The sequence below is a fragment of the Choloepus didactylus genome, chromosome 17 (assembly GCF_015220235.1).
Source record: "Choloepus didactylus isolate mChoDid1 chromosome 17, mChoDid1.pri, whole genome shotgun sequence".
Lineage (NCBI taxonomy): Eukaryota > Metazoa > Chordata > Mammalia > Pilosa > Megalonychidae > Choloepus > Choloepus didactylus.
Window position 1 is genome coordinate 71,488,576 of NC_051323.1, and position 25,707 is coordinate 71,514,282.

At 39.3% G+C, this 25,707-nt stretch overlaps 1 long non-coding RNA gene and 1 other non-coding gene across 2 annotated transcripts in view; one reads left to right on the plus strand and one right to left on the minus strand.

Annotated features, from left to right (window-relative positions):
- Window positions 1-12,523: 12,523 nt before the first annotated feature.
- LOC119513013 lies at window positions 12,524-12,630 on the minus strand. Its single transcript, XR_005212521.1, has one exon. It is a non-coding gene; the product is annotated as a U6 spliceosomal RNA (small nuclear RNA).
- A 4,332-nt stretch (window positions 12,631-16,962) lies between these two features.
- LOC119512232 overlaps window positions 16,963-25,707 on the plus strand; it is a 36,485-nt gene continuing 27,740 nt past the window's right edge. The window contains exons 1-2 of the long non-coding RNA XR_005212345.1: window positions 16,963-17,130; window positions 22,620-22,701. This is a non-coding gene — a long non-coding RNA (uncharacterized LOC119512232). The remainder of the gene's footprint in view (window positions 17,131-22,619; window positions 22,702-25,707) is intronic.

Below are 25,707 nucleotides of genomic sequence, written 5' to 3' on the forward strand. Positions count from 1 at the left end.
TTTGAGATTTGGGTTCCTCTCTTCCAACAGGATCACATTACTTTGCGATAATCATCCAATCTTTCTCTTCTTTTGTATTACCTTGTGGGATGGTTTAAAGGGGGTTTATTTGGTTACACACTTACAGTCTTAAGACCATAAAGTTTCCAAGGTAAGGCATCAACAATAGGGTACCTTCACCGAAGGATGGCTAATGGCATCCAGAAAATCTCTGTTAGCTGGGAGGTCACACAAGTAACTTTCTTAAAAAGTGCCTGTACACCTTACATTCTGGTGGAAGATAGATAATAAAAAAATTAACAAGATAATATATACTGTCAGCGAACAGCTCCAAGCTCATAGAGGATGGCACGAATAAATCTGCCATCATTCTACAGGTGCCAAAATAGAACATAAGATTTTATAGACAAAATAGACAAGATGTTTATAACTCACAGCACAGCAAACAGCAGGAGCATCACCACTGTTGTGATGATCCCTTTACCCCAAGTCCTGTGGTGCGAGGCCGTGGGCCCGGGTAGATGCCTGCACACAGTGGGCTGCCCCACGGTTGAGGAACACAGGGCCAAGGGCTCAGCTCCTTTTGCAGCAAAGAAGCCAGACCCCCACTCCCGGGGAAGCAAGCAGTTACAAAATGCAAAACTCCTTCACAATATTCAAAATCAATCATTGTAATTCACCATATTAATAGACCAAGGAAGAAAAAAATGCATGGTTATCTCCATAGAAGCAGAAAAAAGATATGACAAAATTTAACATTCATTCATGATTAAAAACAAACAAACCTCTGAGAAAGCTAGAAGTAGAAGGGAACTTCCTTAATCTGATGAGGGACATCTACAAAACTCAAACACACAGGTAACATTATATTAAACAGTGAAAGACCGAATGAGCTATTTCTGCACCACCCAGTAAATATGGACTACTCTACCATTGCGTATTTTTTTAATTCAATTTTATTGAGATATATTCATATACCATGCAGTCATACAAAGTGTATGATCAATTGTTGACAGTACCATTATATAGTTGTGTGTTCATCACCAAAGTTAATTTTTGAACATTTTCATTATCACACACAAAAGTAATAAGAATAAAAATTAAAGTAAAAAAGAACAATTAAAGTAAAAAAGAACACTGGGTGCCTTTTTTTTCCCCCTTTTTTTCTCCTCATCCATCCATACACTGGACAAAGGGGAGTGTGATCCACATGGCTTTCCCAGTCATATTGTCACCCCTCATAAGCTACATTGTTATACAATCGTCTTCAAGATTCAAGGGTTCTGGGTTGTAGTTTGATGGTTTCAGGTATTTACTGCTAGCTATTCCAATTCATTAGAACCTTAAAAGGGTTATCTATATTGTGCATAAGAGTGCCCACCAGAGTGACCTCTCGGTTCCTTTTGGAATCTCTCAGCCACTGAAACTTATTTCATTTCATTTCACATCCCCCTTTGGTCAAGAAGATGTTCTCCATCCCATGAAGCCAGGTCTAGATTCCTCCCCAGGAGTCATATTCCACATTGCCAGGGAGATTTACACCCCTGGGTGTCAGATCCCACATAGTGGGGAGGGCAGTGATTTCACCTGCCAAGTTGGCTTAGCTAGAGAGAGAGAGCCACATCTGAGCAACAAAGAGGGATTCAGGAGGAGACTCTTAGGCAAACTATAAGCTGGCCTAGCCTCTCCTTTGCAGTAACAGCCTTCCCATTGCATATTAGAGTCCACTTATCCATTCACATATTGAAAGACACCTGGGTTGTTATTAGTTATTGGCAATTAAGATTAAAGCTGATATGAATATAGGTTTTTGTATAAACATAAGATTTCATTGCTCTTAGGTAAATACCTAGGAATAAGATTGCTGAGTCATATGGTAAATGTATATTTAACCTTATAAGAAACAGCTAATCTGTTTTCTACAATGGTTTTTGCACTCCCACCAGCAGCATATGAGGGTTCCAGTTGCTCTATACCCTTGTTGGCCCTTGGGATTGGGATTGGCAGGGGGTTTTGTTTTTGTTTTTGTTTTTTAGTCATTCTAATATATATAGTGGTATTTTGTGGTTAAATTTTCATTTCCCTAATGATGTTGGGCATCTTTTCATATGCTTATTTAACACCCATATACCGTCTCTGTTGAGGTGTCTGTTTAGAATCTTTGCCCATTATATTTTTTATTGATTTATTTTTTTATTGTTGGTTTTTTAAAATTTTAAATTGTTTTGTTCTTTTTATATGAATTGAGATGTTTGATTTGTTTACAATTGTTTTTTAAATTCAGTTTTATTGAGATATATTCACATACCGTACAATCATCCATGGTGCACAATCAGCTGTCACAGCACCACCCTATAGTTGTGCATTCATCACCCCAATCAATTTTTGAACATTTTCCTTACACCAGAAAGAATAAAAATAAGAATAAAAAATAAAAGTAAAAAAGAACACCCAAATCATCCCCCATCCCACCCTATTTTTCATTTAGTTTTTGTTCCCATTTTTCTACTCATCCATCCATACACTGGATAAAGGGAGTGTGAGCCACAGGTTTTCATAATCACACCGTCACCCCATGAAAGCTACATGGTTATTTATTGTAGGTTTTTAAAAGTTCTTTATGTATTCTGGATAAAAGTCCTTTGTCAAAAACATGATTTGAACATATTTTCTTTTCAGTATGTGGCTTGTCTTTTCATTCTCTGTGTCTTTCACAGAGCAAAAGAATTTTTTAAAATTCAATAGGCTTTAAAAAATTAAAAAAGTTTTAAAAATTTAATAGATTTTATTTTTTAGAGCAGTTTTAGATTTATAGAAAAGTTGTATAGAAACTTCAGAGTTCCCATATACTGCCCTCTCCCTTCCCCCCCACCACATACAGTTTCTATTATTAACATTTTACATTAGTGTGGTACATTTGTTATAATTGATGAACCAATATTGATGCATTATTATTAACTACAGTCTATAGATTACATTAGGACTCACTCTTTGTGTTCTACAGTTCTATGGGTTTTCACAGGTGCACAGTGTTATGAATTCACCATTATGGTATCATGAGGAATGGTTTCACTGTGCTAACAATGCCCAGTGTATCACATATTCATTCCTCTCCCAATCTCCCTGTTCTGGTTTGCTAATGCTGCCAGAATGCAAAACACCAGAGATGGATTGGCTTTTATAAAGGGGGTTTATTTGGTTACAAAATTACAGTCTTAAGGCCAAGTCCAAGCTAAGGCATCAACAATAGGGTCCCTTCACAGAAGAATGGCCAATGGCGTCTAGAACACCTCTGTTGTCTGGGAAAGCACATGGCTGGCGTCTGCTCCAAAGTTCTGGTTTCAAAATGGCTTTCTCCCAGGACGTTCCTCTCTAGGCTTCAGTTCCTCAAAAATGTCACTCTTAGTTGCACTTGGGGTATCTGTCCTCTCTTAGCTTCTCCGGAGCAAGAGTCTGCTGTCAAAAGCCGTCCTCAAACTGTCTCTCATCTGTAGCTCCTGTGCTTTCTTCAAAGTGTCCCTCTTGGCTGTAGCTCCTCTTCAAAAGTTCACTCTCAACTGCACTGAGTTCCTTCTGTCTGTTGGCTCATTTATATGGCTCCACTGATCAAGGCCCACCCTGAATGGGTGGGGCCATGCCTCCATGGAAATATCTCATCAGAATTATCACCTACAGTTTGGTGGGGCGCATTTCCTTGCAAATCTAATCAGCACCAAAATGTCTGCCCCACAAGACTGCATCAAAGAATATGGCTTTTTCCGGGGGACATAATACATTCAAACCGGCACACTCCCTGAACCCCTGGCAACTGATCTTTTGACTGTTCTTATAGTTTTGCCTTTTCAAGAATGTCACTTAGTTGGAATCATACAGCATGTAGCCCTTTCAGACTGGCTTCTTTCACTTAGCAAGATGCATCTACTTCCACACCTTTCTGTGGCTTGATCACTCCTTTATTTTGTCATTGAATAATATTCCACTGTATGGCTGTGCCACCTATTGAAGGATATTTTGGTTGCATCCAATTTTTGGCAATTATGAATAAAGCTGCTATAAACATTTGTGTACAGGTTTTTTTTTGTGTGTGTGTGAACATAAGTTTTCAACTCATTTGGGTAAATACTTAGGACCATAATTGCTGGATTGCATACTGAAGCTACGGTTAGCTATGTAAGAAACTGCCAAATTATCTCCCAAAGTAGCTGTACCATTTTGCATTCCCACCAGTAATGAACAAGAGCTCCTGTTGCTCTACAACCTCAAGTCCAATTTGTCAATTTTTTTCTGTTGCGGATCATGCTTGTGACATTGCGGCTAAAAAGTCATTACCTAAATCAATATCATGAAGATTTTGAACTATGTTGGGTTTTTTGTTTGTTTTTTTTTTTTTTTTGAGAAGTTTTATAGTTTTGGGCTTTTCCTTTTGTCTATGATCTATTTTGAATTAATTTGAGTATAAGGTGTAAAGGTATGGTGGAGGTTCTTTTTTTGCATACGGATTTCTTCCAGTTGTTCCATTTGCTGAAAAGACTTTCATTTTCCCATTAAATTCAATTCCCCTTTGCCTTTGACAAAAACCAGTGGACTTTATTTGCACACATCTCTCTGTAGTTCCATGGATTTATGCCTACCCTTTCATGAATGCCACCCTGTCTTGATCACTGTTCCTTTAGAGTAAGTCTTGAAATTGAGTAGTGGGATTCCTCTTATTTTCTTCTGATTTTTCAAAATTGTTTTGGTCATTTTAGTTCCTTTGGCTTTCCATGTAAATTTTAGGATCAACTTGTCTATAGCTACAAATCAGACTTCTGAAAGATTGATTGGAAAGAACTGACACCTTAACAATACTGAATCATCCAGTCCACAAGTATAATATATCTTCTTTCGGAAGGTATAGCCTCTGTGGCAAATCCTTGTTCAAAGATAGGTAAGGATTATTGCAGCCTTCTCGTTCTTAACCTTATTACCCTGTTTATGTTACGATGCAGCAGATCTCAGAACAAACACTGCAATATCCATAATTTCAAGTAGGCATATAGACATACATTGGGTCATTGGGCTCTATCTTGTAGACATACATTGCAACCTTCTCCATGGATTAAAGATGAAGATAATTGTAGTAGTTTCTAGGGTGCGAGCTTTGATTAGAATCTTTAAGCTGCTAATTAACCATCCCATCCCCGGAGTGTGTATTCCTGATTAGCGCACTAATCTTCTAACACCATCTCCCAACACACAGCATGGTTATGTGATTTGAAGAGTTTAAAATATAGTTGTGGCATCTTACTACAAGGAGAATAATTGACCAAAGGTTCCACTTCTGTGCTTGAAATCCATCGGCGTTTCTGCTGAGGCCGCACCTCTGTCGGGCTGCTCACAGCGAGTGATTGAGATCTGTGGTGACCCTTAAGCAGACTTGACCCTGCGAGTCATGGGACCCTTTTGTTGGCTGACTTTCGCTCAAGGACTCCTGAACAATTTTGTCTGAACTTGTGCGCAGCAGTCTAGGATGCTTCCACTCAGTCTTCTCAGAGTCAGGTTTGCATTGTGGTCTCCCAGCTTTTCCTCCTCCCTCCCTATTTCTTTCCTCGCAAGCACTTTCCCTAATGAAATCCTTGCACATTTAATCCTGGTTTGCCATCCACTTTTTGAAAGATCCAGACTAATGCTTTATTACAGATTATTAAAATTTTGGACTACAGTGGTCTGGGCTTGACGATGATTTCAGGGGACATGGGAGAGATTTTCACAAAGGCTTTTCTTTAAGGGATCATCCATTCAGTTACAAATCTGATTCAGTAAAACAGACAGAAAATGACAGAGGTGTGAACGGAGATTCTCCGTGTGAGTCAAATATGAGGTTTTCCTCTCCTTATCTGTCAAGTTCACATCGTGCCAGAATGTAATTAGCCAGTGAGCTGTGGGACCTGTGGGGTGTTGTGAAGCCAATGACATGTGAGGGCATGAGTAATAAATCCATCTGGGAGGTCAGGGGAAGAATTTGAAAAGCGTGCTGGTGATGTTCCTGGGTGCCGGTGGTGGCAGATGTGTTCCTTGAGAACTTCTGCCCACCAGATGGGGTGGTTGTGCTGGTTTTTCTCTGCTTCTTCACATACGTCCGTTCCCTGCCCTGTCCTGCCCACCAGCGTGGCATCTGCACACTGCAGTAACTCAGTTCCCTTGCCTTCTGACTTCTGGTTGGATTAGGATCAAGAGTGAGAGGAGAGAGCAGAGGGCATTTGGGGTATTTATTCCCTTTACTCCCTGCCTTGCTTGGCATGGTTCTGTTCCTCTTCATAGCTCATAACAACGGGTGGCCTCTCCTACAGCCCTAGCTATCTCCAGGTTGTCCCTTCAGGCCTAGGGGAGGTAACAGCTTCCTACTGTGTTCTGGTTTGCTAATGCTGCCATTTTGCAGAACACCAGAAATGGATTGGCTTTTATAAAGGGGGTTTATTTGGTGACAAAGTTACAGTTTGAAGGCCATGAAAATGTCCAAATGAAGGCATCAACACAAGTATACCTTCACCGAAGGAAGGCCAATGGCATCTGGGAAACCTCTGTTATCTGGGAAGGCACATGGCTGGCGTCTGCTGATCCCAGGTTGTGTTCCAGCTCTACTCTCAGCTCCTGTGCATTCTTCAAAGTGTTGCTCTTGGCTGCAGCACCTCCTTCTGTCTGTGAACTTTTTTATAGGACTCCAGTGATTCAATTAAGACCCACCCTGAATGGGTGGGGTAACATCTCCATGGAAATTATCCAGTCAAAGGTCTTATCCACAGTTGATTGAGTCACATCTCCATGGAAACACTCAATCAAAGGTTCTAACCTAATCAACACCAATAAGTCTGTCCGCACAAGATTGCATCAAAGAACATGGCGTTTTGGGGAACATAATACATCCAAACTGGCACACACTGCTTCCAGCCCCTGGGTGCTCCACTAACTTGTTAGTTTCTTCCCTTAGCCTTGCACCCACCTCTGGAAATAGCTCCTTGAATAAACTCTCTTCAGTTAGACTCATTGAATGTGTCATCTGGTTCCTGCTGGGAATGGACAGATGCAGTTGTTAAGAAGGACACTGGCTTAGTGTGCCAGGGCTGCTGTGCCAAACACCACACGGCGGGTCGGCTTAAGCAACAGGAATTTATTGTCTCATGGTTTCAGAGGCTGGAAGTCTAAAAGCAAGGCATCAGCAAGCCCATGCTTTCTCCCCGAAGCTGGTAGCATTCTGGTGCTGGCTTGCTGAAGTCCCTGGGGTTCCCTGGCTTGCCTTACTGACTTCCGGCTCCAGTGGCCTTCTCTGACTAATTCTGACCATATTTCTTCTGCTTATAAATGACTCCAGTAATGCACATTAAGGCCCACCCTGCTTCAGTCAGGTCACACCTAAATAGGATTTTAGAAGACCTGATGCACAAAGGTGTCCACATCTTAGCTGATAATGCATCTTCAAAGGGTCCTATTTATAAATGGGTTCACACCCACAGGATTGTGGATTAAGGTAAAGAACATGTCTTTTGTTGGGGGACAAGATTCAATCTACCACAGCTGTGTAGCATAAGGAACATAAAATAACATGCCAGCAGTGGGGCACTATATCTTTATAGCATTGTTTTCTTATCTACTTATTGAATTACATTTCACAGACTATTTTCATATATCTAATCTTATTTAATCAACAATCTGTGCAATAACTCCATTTAATTCATGAAAAGCCTAAAGCTCTGCAGGATCCTGCCCTGTGTCACAAAGCTACAGGATTATGAAAACTCACATTTTTTTACTCCAAATTTAGTGCTATTTCTGTCACACCACACCACTTTAGGGAGCATACAATTAGAATGTTACTTAAATTGGAAGGCCTATGAATAGAAATAAAGGATTTAATTCCTGATTTCTCCCTAGTAATGGTGTCCAACTGATATTTCACCTACGTAGGCTTCCTTCGAAGGCTTTTGGCTTCAATTCCTGGCCTTCCATAGTTTTTCTTTTCTGCTGTTGAAAAATACAGGATAAATGTTTCCTTCAGGACCAGTATTTCTTGCAAGACTATTTTTGATTTACTATGCATAGTTGTATGTTCTTATTAATGCCTTGCCAAAACATTTGTTCCAGCAAGGAACCCGCCAGGTAACTTCTCTTGGAAAATTCTGCCTTTGTTGTTTTAATGATGAATGATAGGTCTGTCCATAGCTACCTATTCAACCCACTGGGGCTACAGTTTTTCCCCAGCTGAGCATTTTAAAGAAAAAGGAATGATGAGTGAATGAATGAATGAATGAATGCTTATAACATGTCAGTTAATAACACTAGCACTTCTTGTAAACCAAATAAATCTAGTCACTTTAAAAGAGCTCTTAATGATTGATTACTTATATTTTATACCTTAACAATCAGAAACATTACAATGAAAAGAAATATAAGTTTACCCTTTAACTAGAAATCTATAATTTAGTCATCAACTAATTGTTAGCAGTGGTAACAGGATTATAATGTATGCCAATTTGTCTGCTTAATCATTAAGCCATCCCATAATGGATTTTTAAGGGCAAAGCAATTCATCTTAAAATTGATTGCTAGTGTAACATTTCAGCTAATCCTTAATGACACGACACCTATAATTACAGAGGGGAAAAACATTCCTAATCCCTAAAACCTTAAGTAATGAAGCCGGAGTTTTAGTTTAAAAGGACTTCTTCAGTTTTCCCTGGAAAAGACATGCAGGGGAGTACTTTTTTGAATGTGCGTGAAGTTTTCTGCTATTAAATGAATGAGTCTTTTTCAGATGGGGGAAGCTTGAGTTCCATTTGATATTTTGGTTCATTCCATGTGGAACAATGAGATTCTCATCAACATCTGACAACAGACAACTCTTAGAAGAAATTTAGAAATTTAGTTTTTAAAACCCTTCTGAGGGGTGATTATAGGACATTGGTTTTCAAGCAGAGCTGTCCTCCCAGGGGACATTCGGCACTGCCTAGAGTCATTTTTGTCATTTATCATGACTCAGAAGGGGTGCTACTGTCATCTCGTGGGTAGATTCCATGGATGTTGCTTAATAGTCTACAATGTACTGGACAACCCTCCACAACAAAGAATTATCTGGTCCGAAATGTCAATAATGTTGCTGCTGAGAACCCTGCCATAGGGGACTGAGAATGAGGAAAGACTCTGAGCTTTCCTAGAAAATTTCAGGGGACCTCTTGGATCAACTCTGGTCTAGTCTCCTAAGAAAACATCAGAACCTGATTATAACTGAACAGCTGACATGTGGAAACATCAATTTTTACTGCCCTCTCCAGTCTTTACTCAAAGCAACAAAGCAAGCTATACTTGGAGAGCCCCTGATCTGTATTCCAGTTTCAGGAAAACTCACTTGTTTAAACTAAGTTTAAAAAAAAAAAAAAAAAGCTAAATGCTTTGGGCTTCTTTTCCTTTAATTTGCTTGGAAAGATCAAAGCATGTATGTTTATAAATTTTAAGCTGATTAAAGCCAAGGAAGTATTTCCTTTGGGATTTCTAAAAATATTCCTTTCTTCTTTTTTTTTTAAATTGCGCATTTAGCTTCAATGTTTGCCATTTGTCTATTGTATTATAGATACAAAGAAAACAGACTCAGTGGTGGGAAATTTTTCCCAAAAAGAGAAATTCTTAACCACAATAACCTTCCAAAGGAAACAATCACCATTTAAAAATGCTTTTGAGACCCAAACAAATTTAAGGCATATAAAAACCCTGCACTGTATAAGGCATTTGAGCTCGAATTGGCAAAGTCTCTTTTTGTGTAGGAGAAAGACTGAAGAAGAGCAATATCCATGCCCAGGGTAAAGCAAATCTTGACTTAATAAATGGGAATTGAGCTCGGTCTCTCCCTTGACTTTGAACAGCTGTGGCTCCCCCACTTCCTCTTGATGCCTCCAAACCACTGTATCATAACTCTCATCTCACGCTCACCAGAGATGTGAAAATCGATAAGAAAACATTTGTACAGCACTTTGGGCTCCTTGGAGGCAGGGTCTTGGAGAGGGAAACTGTATCATTATTCACCTTAGACCCACACTGTCATAAAATGGAGAGGAAAATGCTGAGCAGAGTGCTTCCTGATGAGGTCATCTTCTTCCCCACTGACAGCTATCAGTAGCCAGGAGAGCTCCATACAGAGAGCTTGTCACATAGCTCATATTACTGACCTAATGATTTTGTCTGGGGTCTCTTTTGAAACTCTAACAGGAAAGACTGGCAAAAGGACATTGCACAACCCTTCATAAATGCCTGGTAAATTTTCAGTTTGATACACTTCACTCAATTGTCAGGATTTGCTGCATTGGCAAGAGCTTAATGCAGAGGTCAGTGGTGTGAAAAATGTTTTAGTGCTCAACAATAGCTGTAACCTTGGAATAGTAGAATTTGCCACTGAAATCTTTGACTGTCTCATTTTACTTAGCCCTTCTATTAGTTAAGTATTTGTTAAACACCTTCCAAACGGAAATGACAAACTGTAAGATTCAAAACACACATTAAACCTAACAAAGTCAAGGAAGCACAGGTAGATCTGAGATAAAATAGACAAATTTTTATATGGAGGAATTTTATAGCAAGCGATATATTTATTTGAGATGTGACAGCTGGGTCAGTGGGATTCTCCTTTGAATAAAGACTTCAATATGAACAGAAAAAGAAGCTGTGCAGATTGCCCCCAAAGAACACTGGAGCTTTGGCCAAAAATGGCAACAACATAAAAGCAGCGAAATAAAAACCTTACCATCCCTCACAGCAGGTGGTGGGTCGTACACACTGGGCAGGGACTTCAAGCCAAGGCAGATGATTTGCTACGCTGGTATGTGCTGGTGGGTGGGGAAAGCAACCACAGTGCCGCCCAAAGGGCAGGGCTGAGAACAAGCGACCTGAGCCAGGATAGAAAAGTGGGGGGACACCAGTGCCTCTCTCAAGAACAGACTTGGCTCTTCATCTCATGCTTCAAGAAAGGGGAACGGGATTGCCCAAGGCATCGAGAGACAGGATTGTGATCATGGCCAACACCAGAAATTTCCTTGGAGATTGGAAGTTTAGATAGAGAAGTATATCATCGTTCAGTAAAAATTCATAATTCTTTCTGTGTGTGTGTATTTTCCCGTCGAGGAAACTACTGTACATCAGGTCTCTGGCTTCTATCATGCAGTGAAGCATTTCTTACTTCTACACACATAACAACTTGAAAGTTAATAATGTATATTGAATTCCTCATTCACTCAGTAGGCTTCCAAGGCAAGACCCCTTGCACTTGAATTCTTAATTAGCCACTTAACAGCTGTGTGTCCTTGGGCAAACTGCTCGACATTCCCGAGTCTTATTAGTTCTCTCATCTTCCTTAAAATATTGTTGTGAGGATTGGAGGACATACATTTTAACGTGGCTAACAAGATGCCTGGAATATAGCAGGAACTTAAAAAAGAAAAAAAAAGGTGTTAGCTCTAATTATTTTAGAACTTATTGTTACCTATTAGCTTGAAAGAATTAATGCGCCGTTTTAAGTATCTAACCATCCAGGACTCCGAGAATGACTTAGCACCCGGAAGAAACGTGTAAGTTGCGTACAGAATGTTTTTGAGAAATTTTCCACCGCGCTCACAGGTCCTTCAGTGTTTTCCGAGTTGCATCCACACGCGTGTTTAGGGGAGGCAGCCGAGAGAACCGCAGGGCTTGAAACAAGCCCGGGGAGCGCTGTGAGCGGCGCTGACGCAGCAGATCACAAACAGCGGGTTCTCACATGCATTTTATGTGCAAAAAGAAGCGCCAAGAGCGCAGGCATGCCTCTCCCCCGGAGCACTTGGTATTTATTATCCCGTTTCCTCTCCCTGCACGTTTAGTTGGATCAGACCTTACTAGCGTGCTTTACAAATGTGGGAACTGTCAGGGGGAGGTGGGGACACCCTCACTGGGATACAGGCGAGGCAGTGGCGAGTCTGTCCCCCATTAGTAAGCACCCCTAGGGCATTCATAATTTAGGCAGATAAAGAGATGTGTTGACATCAGAAAGTGTGTGGTGTCGTCTGATTGCTTTTTTCATCCAGGAAAATGCATATGAGGTTACCCCCAGCCTAGCTTGTTACTTAGCTTACAATCTAGAAACTCCCTGCTATTCCTTCCATTTTGTCAACCCTGAAACTCACTTTTCGATTTCCCAAAGCTGAGAGAAGTAGGCACACTCAGTGTCTGCAGTGTGGAGACCTGAACCCCCTGCTACTTATTTTTAACCTGTCATCCACTTAGTTGCCATTTTTTAAAAATCTTCTAAAAATATTAAACTGAGGACTCCCAAGTTAAGGTGGGAGCAGAAGAAAGCAGGATCATAGATGCTTCATCTTCTAATACCTAATGAATTATTATTTTTTTAAGGATTGATGTTTTTACTGGAAAACTAGATGGATCTTTCTGACCCAGGAGGGGTTGGCGGGTGTTCTCCTCCCGGTCATCATAGGCTCCAGCCCTGCCCTGGCCCGTCTTTGCATTCTTTCTCTTCAAAAATGTAAAATGCTTCACGGATTTGCACATCATCCCTGCGCAGGGGTCATGCTAACCTTCTCTTTGTGCCTCCAATTTTAGTATATATGCCACCAAAATGAGCCCATGGATTTTTTTAAAGTAAATGAACCACAAAGTCAAAACCCAAGAAAACCCCAACCCCCCAAACAAAATATATCTACCAAAAAAGAAATAGCTGCAACCAAAGAAAGCAAATGCAAAACAAACAAAATCTTATAAAAGCCAAGGAAAAAAGTATCTTGTGTAAGAGGCAGCCCAGGGTAGTTCCTGACTTCACTAAATTTTGATGATTGTGAGGAATATTCTCCACCTGGAGTCTCAGAAGCAGACCGAGGTGGTGAGTGAAAAGCCCTGGGAGAAGTTAAGGAAACTAACTCCAGAGCAGAAACTCCTCTCTGGGGTGTGGGGCTTGGCAGAGGCAGGAAAAGCCACCAGGGTTTGCCATTTTCTGGGACATTGAGCCGAGTTGGAGGCTGGGACCGCAGTTCTGTGGGTTCACAGGTTCTGGAATAGGACAGTAATGGGATTCTAGAAGAGGGAGAAAAATGGAGATTCAGTAAGGACAGTACTTAGCCTAGAAAAGCCCCCCCCCCCCCCTTCCCTACATCTGTATCCTTAGAGCTCAGAAGATCAGTTTTGAAAATGCCTCCAAGCACTCACTCCAATTGAACTCAGCCGAGGGTGGCAGGCAGGCGGATTTCATGAAACTGAGACAGGCAGCAAAGAGAACTCACCTTCCTGCAGCAGAGCAGGTTGAAGATCTGAACTGAGCTGCCTGAGTTCAGCATAAGAAAGAGGAGAACAAATTGTTTATATATATATCATATATATTCATACCATGTAAGAAAGACAAGGTAGCACAAAAGAAAACACATCTAGATAACCAGATGCAGTTTATCCATCAATACTTCAAGCTGCAGTGGAACTTAATAATGGATTCAATGAAATATGAGTTCCAAAATGAAATGAAATGGGAATAAGAAGAAAAGGACAATCAAAGAATTAATAAAGCCAACATAACATTATTTTAGACCTAAATAGAAATAATGGAAAAACACAAAGCAATTATTGAAAAGATGACAGAGGTAAAGGGCAAAGACGAGCAAGATAGTGATAATTGGTGTCCCCTAAGATGAGAGGAAAAAAATGGAGTCAAAGAAAGTTATTAGGGTAATAACAAGGAAAATTTCTCAGAAACATAGGAAAAACAGGTTCTGCAGTTCAATAAAAGCACAATGTTTACTATGAAAGAATTAATACAGAGCTATCAACATCAAGGCACATTTATTGAACTTGAAGAATGAAGAAAGACTATTTCAGGCACCCTGGTAGAAAAAGCAAGGCACTACAGGGGCTAAAATCCTGCAAAACCCAGACTTCTACACAGCCAGGAGAAAAGGGACAATGTCTACAAAGTTCTGAAGGGATTAAATTATGAATATTATGAATATTATGCAAAGGAAATTGTTCACACATAAAAACAATAGGCAGAAGTGAAACAATTCTAGAAACATAGCCTCTGTAAACACTTTTTTCTTAAAGTATAACAGTGAACCACACAAATCCTAAGTATCAGCTTGAGAAAAAGTTTTACCAAATGAATATACCTGTGTAACCATCACCCTTCACAAGGTATAGAATAGTACCATTTCCTCAGAAGTCTCCCTTATGTCCCCTTCCATACATAACCAACTTCCCAGAGGTAACCACTATTCTTACTTCAACCCACAGATTCATTTTGCCTCTTTTTAAGCTTTATATAAATGCAATCATATAGTATATACTCTGCGTGTATGTGTCTGGCTTCTTTTGCTTAGTGTTATGCCTATGTGATTCATTCATGCTGTTGCATGAAACTGTGGTTTGTCATGTAATTTTGTATTGTATCCTGGGCATTTTGAATATTATGTTATGAGACCCTGAGAACTGTTAAAAACTTTGAAGAATGTTGAGCATTTTTTATTTTTTTTTTAGCAGCCAGTTGTCTTGTAAATCCTGACCTACTCTGTGAGCTGTGGTTTCAGTGCCAGTTAAGTGTTCAAAATCTTTGCAGCGCTGTCTTGTCCGCCACCTGGGGGCTAGTCTGGGGTCTGAGAAGTGATCTAAACTAGATTTCAGTTCTCCATACTTTTGTTGCCTTGATTTCAGTCAGTTTTATGTATGCTCAGGTTGACAGTAAGCCTAGGGCTTCCTCTATAGATTTGAAGGATCCCTTTCTCCATTTCCTTCTCTCCAACATCTTCCCATACTTTCTGACTCCCAGTGGCCCCCTTTCCAGGAACTCTGGCTATGAAGTCAATGCTTTGAGCTTCCTTTTTGCTGTCAAGTGCATTTCCTGAGTCCAGGTCCATGTGGTGGCAAAGCCGAGAGAGGAAAGAGCCTCTGGTAGTTGCCATCACTGGGGATTGTAGCTTCTTTGCTGGGGCTTGCCAGAGGAGGGGACGGGTATTGCAAGAATTTTGTCCTGCAGGAGACCCCCTTCTTGTCTTCTGAGTAGAGAGGGTTTCCTTGGAGTTTTTTGTCTGCACTCATTCCCAGTTTTGAGAGATTTAAGCTGGGAGATACAAAACCAAACCAAACAAAAATAAAGGGAACTCACTTAAAATGATCATTCTTTGAGGTTTGATTTCCCTACTCTGTTAAGCCTGCTGTTATTTAGTTTGCAGAGCCCACTGATGGTTGCTGTATCAGTCAGAGTTCTCCAGAAAAGCTCATTATTTATGAGATTATTTCAAAGAATTGGTTCTCACCATTCTGGGGACTGGAAAGTAGAAGTTGCTGCAGTCTTAAGGCGGAATTTCTTCTTCTTCCTCAGAGAAATCTCAGTTTTGTTTTTAGGGCCTTTCAATTCGATGAGGCCCAACCACATAATCAAGAATAATCTCCTTTACTTTAAGTAACCACATCAACAAAACACCTCCACAGCAATACTTAGGTTAGTGTTAGATTGAATAACTTGGCACTATAGCCTAGCCAAGCTGACACATAAAACGAATCATTACAACAGTTGCTTTATGTCTTCTGTGCAAGAGTTTTTTGGTTTTTCTTCTTTTCATTTTTTTTTTGTTGCTATTGTTTGTTTGTTTGTTCTGTGTAATCAGTGGGAGATATAAAATGGACTGTGCTTACTCCATCTTAACCAGAACCACAACCTCTCCTGTACATATAATTTTTTTTTCCAATTCAGTTTTATACAGATATATTCACATACCCTGCAATCATCCACTGTGTACAATCAGTTGTTCACAATACCATCATACAGTTGTGCATTCATCACCAAAATCAATTTTTGAACATTTTAAGTACTCCAAAAATAAAAATAAGAATAAAAATACAAGTAAAGAATAACACTAAAACATCCCACTCCCCATACCCCTATTATTCATTTAACTTTTGTTCCCATTGTGCATATACTTTTAGTATTTCAGTTGGGATCATACAGGGAAAGGTTTTGCTCTTAAAAATTATTATGTATGTTATTAAATAGTCTTCTAAAATAATTTAATGTCTGCATGCTGTTAGCTCTTCATTAATTTAATTAATTTCCTAATATTAGGTGCTTTAAATTTTTATTAATGTAAACAATGTTTTTGTGAACAGCTATGTAAGTGTGTCTAATTTATTTCTGAAAATATGATTATTAAGCAGTAGGAACATATCCAAGCCCCATAGTGACACTTTCCTTCCAGTTAATCGTCACACAGCTCCATGTGATAGACATTTTTACCCCGTTTTTCAGGCAAGGCAGGCCCAGAGAGAGAGACTCTTTCCCCCACCAAGTTGCACAGTCAGAAGATGGTGGAGCTGGGATTCCACGCTGGAGGTGCGCGGTCAGCGTTGGTCGGAAGAATGAGTGATGTGGCTGCAGACAACTCTGAAGCCAAAGGCACCTGGGTTTCATTTACATCTGTGTTCCTGCTTTGCTGCATGACTCCAGGAATATTCACTTTGTCTCCTGTGCCTCAGTTTCCTCATCTCTAAAATGAGAGGAATGGCACCTCACTGGATTTAAGAGAGTATGTGACGTCTAATACATACAGCCTGGCAGAGAATGGGTGCTCGACCAACATCAGTCCCAATCTCAGATCAAGTTCAGAACCCTCAACAATAATGAGAATAAGATCACTAAGAGGCTGACACTGTTCTATGCTCAAGCATTAACTTGGAGCATTCTTACAGCCATCTGGGAAGTGTAACCATTAACATTTTATATTTATATTTTTATGTATCTTTAAAGAAATATAATTTCATTTATTTTGATATAAGAATTCCATCTTTGTTTTTCAGTTTTCATAATTATTTTTTCTTTTACTTTCTCATTTTGAAATAATCGCAAATTGAAAGAAAAGCTGCAAGAATACTGGAGATGACTGAGAATTGCTAATATTTTGTCACATTTGCCTTATCATTCTCTTTCTCCATATGTATGGTTTATTTTTTGGGGCACCATTTGAGAGTAGCTGGCATTTCCTAATAACAAAGACATTCTCTTACATTACCACAGTGCAGACTTATTAGCCCCATTTTAAAGATGAGGAAACTGAGGTGCAGAAGCTGATCTCTCCTAGAATCCTTCTTTGAAAGGTAGAAACTTACCTGCCTCCCCCACCCTGCCCTTTTCCAAATATACACAAAGTGGAGAAATGTACAAGGAATCCCCATATACCCATCATCAAGCTTCAGTCACTCGCCACATTTGCCACTCCTGTTTTATCTATATTCTTCTCCACTTCTCCTCCCTTGTGCTGGATTATTTTAATGCAAATTACAGACAACTTATTATTTCATCTGCAAATACTTCAGAATGTCTCTAACAGATGAGGACACTCTTTCTCTTTTTTAATGTAACCACAATGCTGTTTGTTGGGGACAATTAAGGTAGCATATATAATATTCACCTTCAGCGATACCGGTAACATGCAACATGGCCGCCAGGGCTGATGCAAGAACAGCCTAAGCTATAATTAGCTTCTTCTAGGAAGTAACAGTAGTTCCCGCCCAAGCAGTAGCTAGTTCGTGCCTAAACAGTAGCCGCCCATTGGCCATCCACCCCAGCAACAGCTACCACCAATCCCAGACCCCCAGCAACAGCAACCGCCCATCCCCCTACGTTTGCCTTCCACCCTAGCAACAGCAGCAGCCAATCCTAGATCGCCACCCGTCCTTACTAGCCACGCCCTCCACCCTTAGAGTATATATACCCTGCCTCTTCAATAAAATTTTGCAGTTTGATCAGGAACCTGTTTTGCTGTCATTCTTCGTGTCTCTTGTCCCATACCATTCTTCCCTCACAGGACTCGGAGCCTCCGTTGAACGTCCCGCGGGCCGGGACAGCTGTTATCACATCTAAAAACAATTGACACTGATTCCTTAGAGCCATCTAATGTCCTGTCAGTGTTCAAATTCACCCCAATTATCTCATAAATGTCAGTTTATGGGGTGGGTTTTTAAAATCAAGACCCAAAGAAAATCCACACACTTCATTTGGTTAATATGTTCCTTTTTATTTTTCCCTTGCCATTTGTTTGTTGAAGAAATTGGGCTAATCTTGTTTTTGGTAATGTAGCAGGACAATTATAGATGTATTTTTATGACTTTACATAGTTTTCTGAACTCTATGTATATAGTGACTTTTTTCTTCTCTCTTATTGCCAAGTCCCTAAACCCCTGATGCTTTGCTTTGTTCAGCCCAGTCTTCTAGTGGTGGAGTAGACCGTGCTCCACCTGCCTGTGTGGGGTGCTCCCTGGGTCTCTGTCTTATCACCTGCCCACCTTACGTCATAGGTCTCAACTTGGGGACAGCATGCTCAGAGGGGCCTCCCCCAGCTCCCCTGTCTAGGTAAAGTCCCCCATTATATTTCCTCATATCACCAAGTTACACGCACCTGTACCTTCCCCTTATATCACTTCTCGGTTAGTATTTTACTTTTATTAACTTGTGTGAGTCTTTGTTAAATGTCTGTTTCCCTACTACTCTACTCAAGCTCCACGAGGAGAAGGACAGTATCTTCTTTTATCATTGTATTCTCAGTGCTTAGCACCATATGGTGATTGCACAAGGAATATTTTTGGAATGAAGGAATAAATTGGTTTATAAGCTTTAAAAAGTATCTGCACAATCCTGCATATACAAGATAAGGAAATGTAATTTTACATCTCCCCCCACCTCTGCGACTTCCATGTTTAGATTTTTTTTATTTATATTATTTCTACAATGCCAAGTTTTCTAACATTTGCATTTTAAACCATAATTACCACCATTTGTAACTGTGGCTCTATATAAGTGAACTCAGTGCTCAGTTCTTTTCCCTTGGTATTGTTATTATCTCTTAAAAACAAAGGTGGTTCTTCAGGGATGGATATTTAGTACTATGGTCCATGACACATTTGAAAATATCTATCTGTTGTCTTTCTACTTGAATAACGGCTTTGGCTGGGAACAAAAGTTTTAGGTTACATTTGTCAGACAATTGGAAAGAATTTCAGGATTTCATGTTTTGCTTTGTATCACAGGGAAATCCAACATATTTCAAGCAAGCTATAGTAGGCTTTATAATTCAAGATGTTTCTAATCTCATAGTTCTTTACATGGAAACAAGAATTGTTAGTCTTTGTAGTGAATTAAATAAACTCTTGAAAGAAAATGTAATAACAATTTTTCCTCCATTCCATAATAATTATTTTTGTTGATATATAAATAAGTTGAGAGAATTATTGAAAGGGGAGGATTGAAAAATTATGTTGTCTTTTAACTAGGAAATTCCAATCTTAGCTTTGCACCTTAGAAAAACTTTCACATTTAAGCTAAAAGAGGTATATAAAAGAGTGCTTATTTCGACATTATTTGTAAGCGCTTAAAATATGGAAGCAACCTAAATGTTTAACAGCAAGACAATGGTTCATTCATATAATATAATACTACAAATCAGTGAAAAGGAATGACCCAGAGCTAGGCAGAAAAATATAGTAAACCTCAATTATATGTTGCATCAAAAAGAGAAAGTTGCAGTAGGATACATGCAGTATATTGTTTATGTTAAAGCTTACAAACATGGAAAACAATACTATACATTGTATATGGATACACAGAAATGAACGTTAAGGGATAAACACATGCATTGGAATGATAAATGACAATTCCAGAGAGCTAGGAGCAGAGCATGGGGAGGGGAGAAGGGAGAGGGAGAAGAGGAACACTTTCGGGGAGAGGCAAACGGGGCTTCCACTTATGTTTCTTAAGCTGGGTGATGAATCTTCATTCTATTAGTCTTGAAATTTATGCATTTTGGAGTATTGAAATATTTAATAGTAATTGTCTTAGTTTCCCAGCTGCAATCACAAATACCACACAATGGGTTGGCTGAAACAATGGGAATTTATTGATTCACAGTTTTGAGGCTTGAAGTCCAAACTAAGACATCAGCAGGGTGATGTCTATCCAGCCCCCCACCCCCACCCCCAGACTATGGAGCACTGGGGCTGGCTGCTGGTGATCCTTGGTCCTTTGCTTTTCTGTCACATGGCAATGCACATCTTTCTCTTCCAGGTTTCTATGACTTCCAGCTTCTTCTCCTCTGAGTACCTGTGTCTTCATAAAGCCTCCAGTAATGGGATTAAGGTCCAACCTCTTCCAGTTGGACCACACGTTAACTAAAAATGACATCTTAAAAAGATCCTCTTTATACTGGGTTCACACCCCCAGGAAGGGATAGCAATTAAGAACATGTCTTTTTCCAGAGAACCTAATTCAACCTACCCCAGTAATAAAAAAGGAAATTCTGTTGTTGAGTAAAATTTAATCTCTTGTCATTAAAGTGCACCTCATTATTTTTTTACTAAAGCACAGTTGCTCAACCGTTCATAAAACTGCTCCCCGATACGTTTTAGTTTCCTAGACTGCTTAAAGCAAAACACCATGAGATGGTTCAGCTTGAACAATGGGAATTTATTGGCTTATAGTTTTGAGGCTGAGAAAATGTCCAAATCAAGCCATCATCAAGGCTCTCTTCCAAAAGACTGGCTGTCGGCACTCCTGGGCTTCTCTACCACATGGCAAGGCACATGGCAGTGTCTGCTGGTCTCTCCCATCTCCTGGTGGTTTCGTTGATTTCAGTTTCTTGCTTCCATGGCTTCTCTCTCTGTCTGGAATTTATTGTCTAATAAAGGACTCCAGTAAGGATTAAGACCCATTCAGATTGAGGGGGGTCACATCTTAACTGAAGTAGCCTCATCTAAAGGTCCCACCTACAATGGTTCCACACCCACAGGAATGGATTAAATCCAAGAACACTTTTATCTGCAGTACACGCAGCTTCAAAACCAACACACCACCCATAGTAATTTTGTTGCCTCTTTCATACTTTTCTCCAATTCTCTAGATGTATGCCATCTCTCTATCTAGATGGATTATCAGATAGATAGATATATATTGAGAAACAATGATTTGCTCTACTGACTCTAAGTTTGATTTAATCATCTCTGCAATGGAACCAGTTCTAAAAGGCTTTACACTTTGAACTCAGGAAAAGCTCCCCCAAAAAGGAGCAGGTAAAGCGTAATTCAAATATACTTTTTGAAGATACTCAGCACTGGTTACCCATGTGTGTAAGCCTTTGAGTTCTGTTCTGAACAGAGAAGCCCCCAGACATTCCTGTGATTTCCTTTCAGGGTTGCTGTGGTTAAGTCACTGATTGTTATCTTTCACATTGTTATTTGTTGCTTGCTGATCTTTCTTGAAAGAGTTCAACTTCAGTGTTTTTGTTTCAGGCCTCACTTACAGGTTCCACCCCATAATCACTGAGAAGCTGTTCATTTCTCTTACATTTCTCACCTTATGTTTGAAGTAAGATAGAAATCAGATCTGGCAGAAAAAAAAGATGGGAGAAAATTAAATTCAGCACATTGTATGATATTTTTTCCAGGGCCCCCAGAGGACGGCACCTAAATGTTTTAATCTTGCTGTCTTTTAAGGCATTATTAAAGGCAATTGTCTAGGACAAATGGATGGTTACTCTGCTGCTATTTTGAGAAAAGTGAAAACAAAATGTTTGTTTTTTCCCTGTGTTTGAACAAATGAAATGACTGTGCTGATTCGGTGACTCAACTGCTCGGGACATTTTGCAGACTGCTCACGTCCAGGACACAAGATTTAGAGATGAAATAAGTAGGTTAGGATACTACTGTTGTCAGAGCCAATAGCAGCCTTTATCTCAGAACCTTTCCAAATGCGTTTGTCTAGTGCATGTGAATAAATGTACTCAAAGTCTATACAGAGATATAAATCCATGCTGGGGAATGAAAGATCTGGGGATGACCCTGAGCTTTCTCCAAGGCCGAGGAGCCCGTCTTGTCCTCCATTCCCAACACCATCTCTTCAGTTAGTGATTGCGGAATGCCAATTGTTTAGCCATCCATTGGAGAAAACTCGTAGTTTACTAGGGCAGAAACAAAACCTCTTTCTTGTTTTGCAAAAGCTTCAGACTCTACTTCTGTGTTTGGTGTTTCATGTAAATTAGCAACACTGCCCCCATCTTTCATCTCTGTGTTCTAGTCACTCCCCAGTATAGGAAAAAGTCAAGATTTAGATAAAATGCTAAAGCTTCCATGGCGCCCCATTGCTAGTGAAGCAACACATGGCTCTGAAGGCAGGCATCTGAGGCTCTCCGTGGGCCTCAACCTACTCACCCTCGCTTATTTCCTATTACTCTCCTACATAAATTTTTAGGTGGGCTCCTCAGTCCTCCAAAAATGCATCTTGTGTCTGCTTACTTCTACTTCTTTGCTTATGGGCCTCTGCCTTCACCATCCCCTCCCCACCAACCCACTGATCACTTTCCTCCAGCCTTGGGTCCTTCTTTGAAGCATTCCCACACTTCCCTGTGCAGAAGATTTTTCTTCCCTGAAACTCACAGCATTTTGTTCCTAGAATTAAACATGCTCAGCCCTACATCATTTGTAATATTATGAGTAATTTCAACTAATGGTTACTGAATACCTACAATGTGCTTAACACTATTATATATTTCTTGGAATCCCTATAGGAAATAATAATTTTTTTTTCTTTATTTTTACAGATGAGGAAACAGGTTCAGAGAAAGTAGGATCCCTGCCCAAAGCCAGTCAGCTGGGAGGGATTGAGCTGGGATTCAAACAAAGGTTTGTCGAACTTCAAATCCCATGTTATTTCCACCATACCCAAATGTGCTTGCCAATGAACTCCTGTATTGATGTTTGTATATATATTTATATTTTGTCTCTTTTCTATGATTATAAGTTTCTTGAGGGCAGGGATAGGGTCTAAACTGGTTTTGTGTCCCTCTAAGAATCAAGAACAATATTTGTTCAATAAACATTGATTAAAGGATAAGAGCTACATCTTTCAGATTCTAAACTGCAAAGCTGTATCATGAAGCAACGATGATTGAAAAAGTTTAGTGCTGACAAGTGAATAGACAGGCAAATTACTGGAATAGTGTAAAGAGTCCTGAAGTAGCTCCAAATACTTAAGAAAATTAAGTGTTTGATAATTTCAAATCAGTGGAGAAAAGATGGATTATTTAATAAATGTTTGGGGCAATTGAAAAAACACGTTAGAACTCTCATTACACCAAATCCATTCCAGGTTTCTTGGAAATTTAAATGTAAAAAATGAACATCAGCATGGGAGAATTTTTTTAAAAAGGATGTTAAGAGGTGGGACAGTCCTAAGGAATACTCAAAACCTACAAGTAAACATTGGTATGTTTCACTACATTTACAAAAAATTCTGCAAAGCAGAAAATGCAAAAAGCAAAGTTAGAATTCAAATGACAAACTGGAGAACAAAATATTTGCAATGCATATAACAACGACCTAATTTTTCAGTATAAATTCGTTTGCTCACCAATAAGAAAAAGATCTTAGAAAATGTGCAAAGGACATGGATAAACATTATTATTATTATTTTTATTCATTAAATATTCTTTTTATTGAAAAAGAAATCCCAATGGTTTAGCCAAATAAAAGGATGCTCAATCTCACTGAAAATTAAAGAAATAGAAATTAAAATAATGTGATAATATTTTCCATCTATGAGATAGGCAAAGATCAGTAAGTTAGATAGTACACAGGGGGTATTAGGCAATATATAAAAAAAATTGCACATAACCTTTTAATCTGATAATTCAACTCCAAGAAATTTAGTCTACTGATATTTATGCACACAAGTACATAAAGAAACATGGGTATTTATTGTGACACTGTTTGTAATAGCCCAGCACTAGATAAAACATAAAAATTTATCAAATAGGCTAGTTAGATAAGTTATAAAATAAATTATTAAATAAATTATTTTATCTATATAACAGATTTAATATAGCTGTTATAAGTCAAGTAGATCTACATATACCAACATGAAATAATCTCCCAGATACACTATTTAGTTAAAAAAAAGCACCAGACAGTGTTCTCCTATTGAAGGCCTTTCAGTAAGTGGGTAAATGGTGAAATACTCTAAAAATCAAATTGGGCTATTGGCTATCACACAACATGCAAAATATAATTTAATTCCAGAAACAGGAAAGAACTAAACATGTAATAGTAATAAAAAGTAGTTGCTCTTTTTTTTTTAAATTGTAGGAACAAATACACAACATAAACTTTTCATCTCTGCTACTCCCAAGCATACCGTTTAATGGGATTAATGACATTCACTATGTTGCCTTACCCTTACCACCTTTCATTACTAAAACATTCCCATCTCCTCAAACAGACATCCTATTCTCATTTTGTATTAAAACACCCAGTTCTCCCTGCCCCCAACCTTTGGCAACAGGTACTCTAATTTCTGTCACTATGAGCTCACATTTTCTCTGATATTTTCTTTGTTGTTACCATGGGGCTTAAATTTAACATCCTAAATGTGTAACAATCTTGTTTGCTTTGATATCAATTTAACATCAATCGTATGCACAAACTGTTCCTGTACCACTCCATCCCCCACCTTCCTGTTGTTCTCACCACAAATTACATATTTATACATTATGAGTCCAAACCCACTGATTTCTCATTACATTTTATGCATTTCCCTTTCAGATCCTGTAGATGGTAAAGAGTGGAGTTACAAACCAAATTACAATAGTAATGGCATTTATATTTACCCATGTTGTTACTTTCACCAGAGGTCTTTATTTCTTCATGTGGTTTTCATCCTTTCTCTTCAACTTGCAGAACTCTCTTTAGCATCTCCTGTTGGGCTGCTCTTGTGGTGGCAAACTTCCTCAGCTTTTATTTATCTGGAAGTGTCAATCTCTCCCTCAATTTTGAAGAACAGTTTTGCTGGATAAAGAATTCTTGGTATTTTTTTGTTTTCAGCTTTTACAATAGGTCATCCCACTGTCTTCTTGCCTCTATGGTTTCTGATGAGAAATTGGCACTTAATCTTATTGAGGCTCCCGTGTATGCAACCTCTTGTTTTTGTCTTGCAGCTTTCAGAATTCTCTATCTTTGGAATCTGACAGATTATACTATGCCATGGCATGGGTCTATTTGGATTTGTCCTGTTTGGATTTCATTGCATGTCTTGGATGTGTATATTCATGCTGTTCATCACATTTGGGAAGTTTTCAGCCATTATTTCTTTGAATATTCTCTGCCCCTTTCCATCTTTCTTCCCCTTCTAGGATTCCTTCAATGCATTTATCAGTTGTGCCAGTTTGGATGTATTCTATTCCCCAAAACACCATGTTTTTTGATGCAATCTTGTGTAGGCAGACATTATTGGTGTTGATTAGATTGGAATTCTTTGACTGAGTGTTTCCATGGAGATGTGACTCAATCAACTATCAGTGAAAGGTTTGATTGGATAATTTCCATGGAGGTGTTACCCCGCCCATTCAGGGTGGGTGTTAATTGGATCACTAGAGTTGTATGAAGGAATTCACAGACAGAGGGACTCAGAGCAACTGAGAGTGACATTTTGGAGAGAAGCTGCAGCCTAGAGAGGAACGTCCTGGGGGAAAGCCATTTTGAAACCAGAACTCCAGAGCAGACGCCAGCCATGTGCCTTCCCAGCTAACAAAGGTTTTCTGGACACCATTGGCCATCCTCCAGTGAGGGTACCTGACTGTTGATGTGTTACCATGGACACATCAACTTGCAGAACTCTCTTTAGCATCTCCTTTT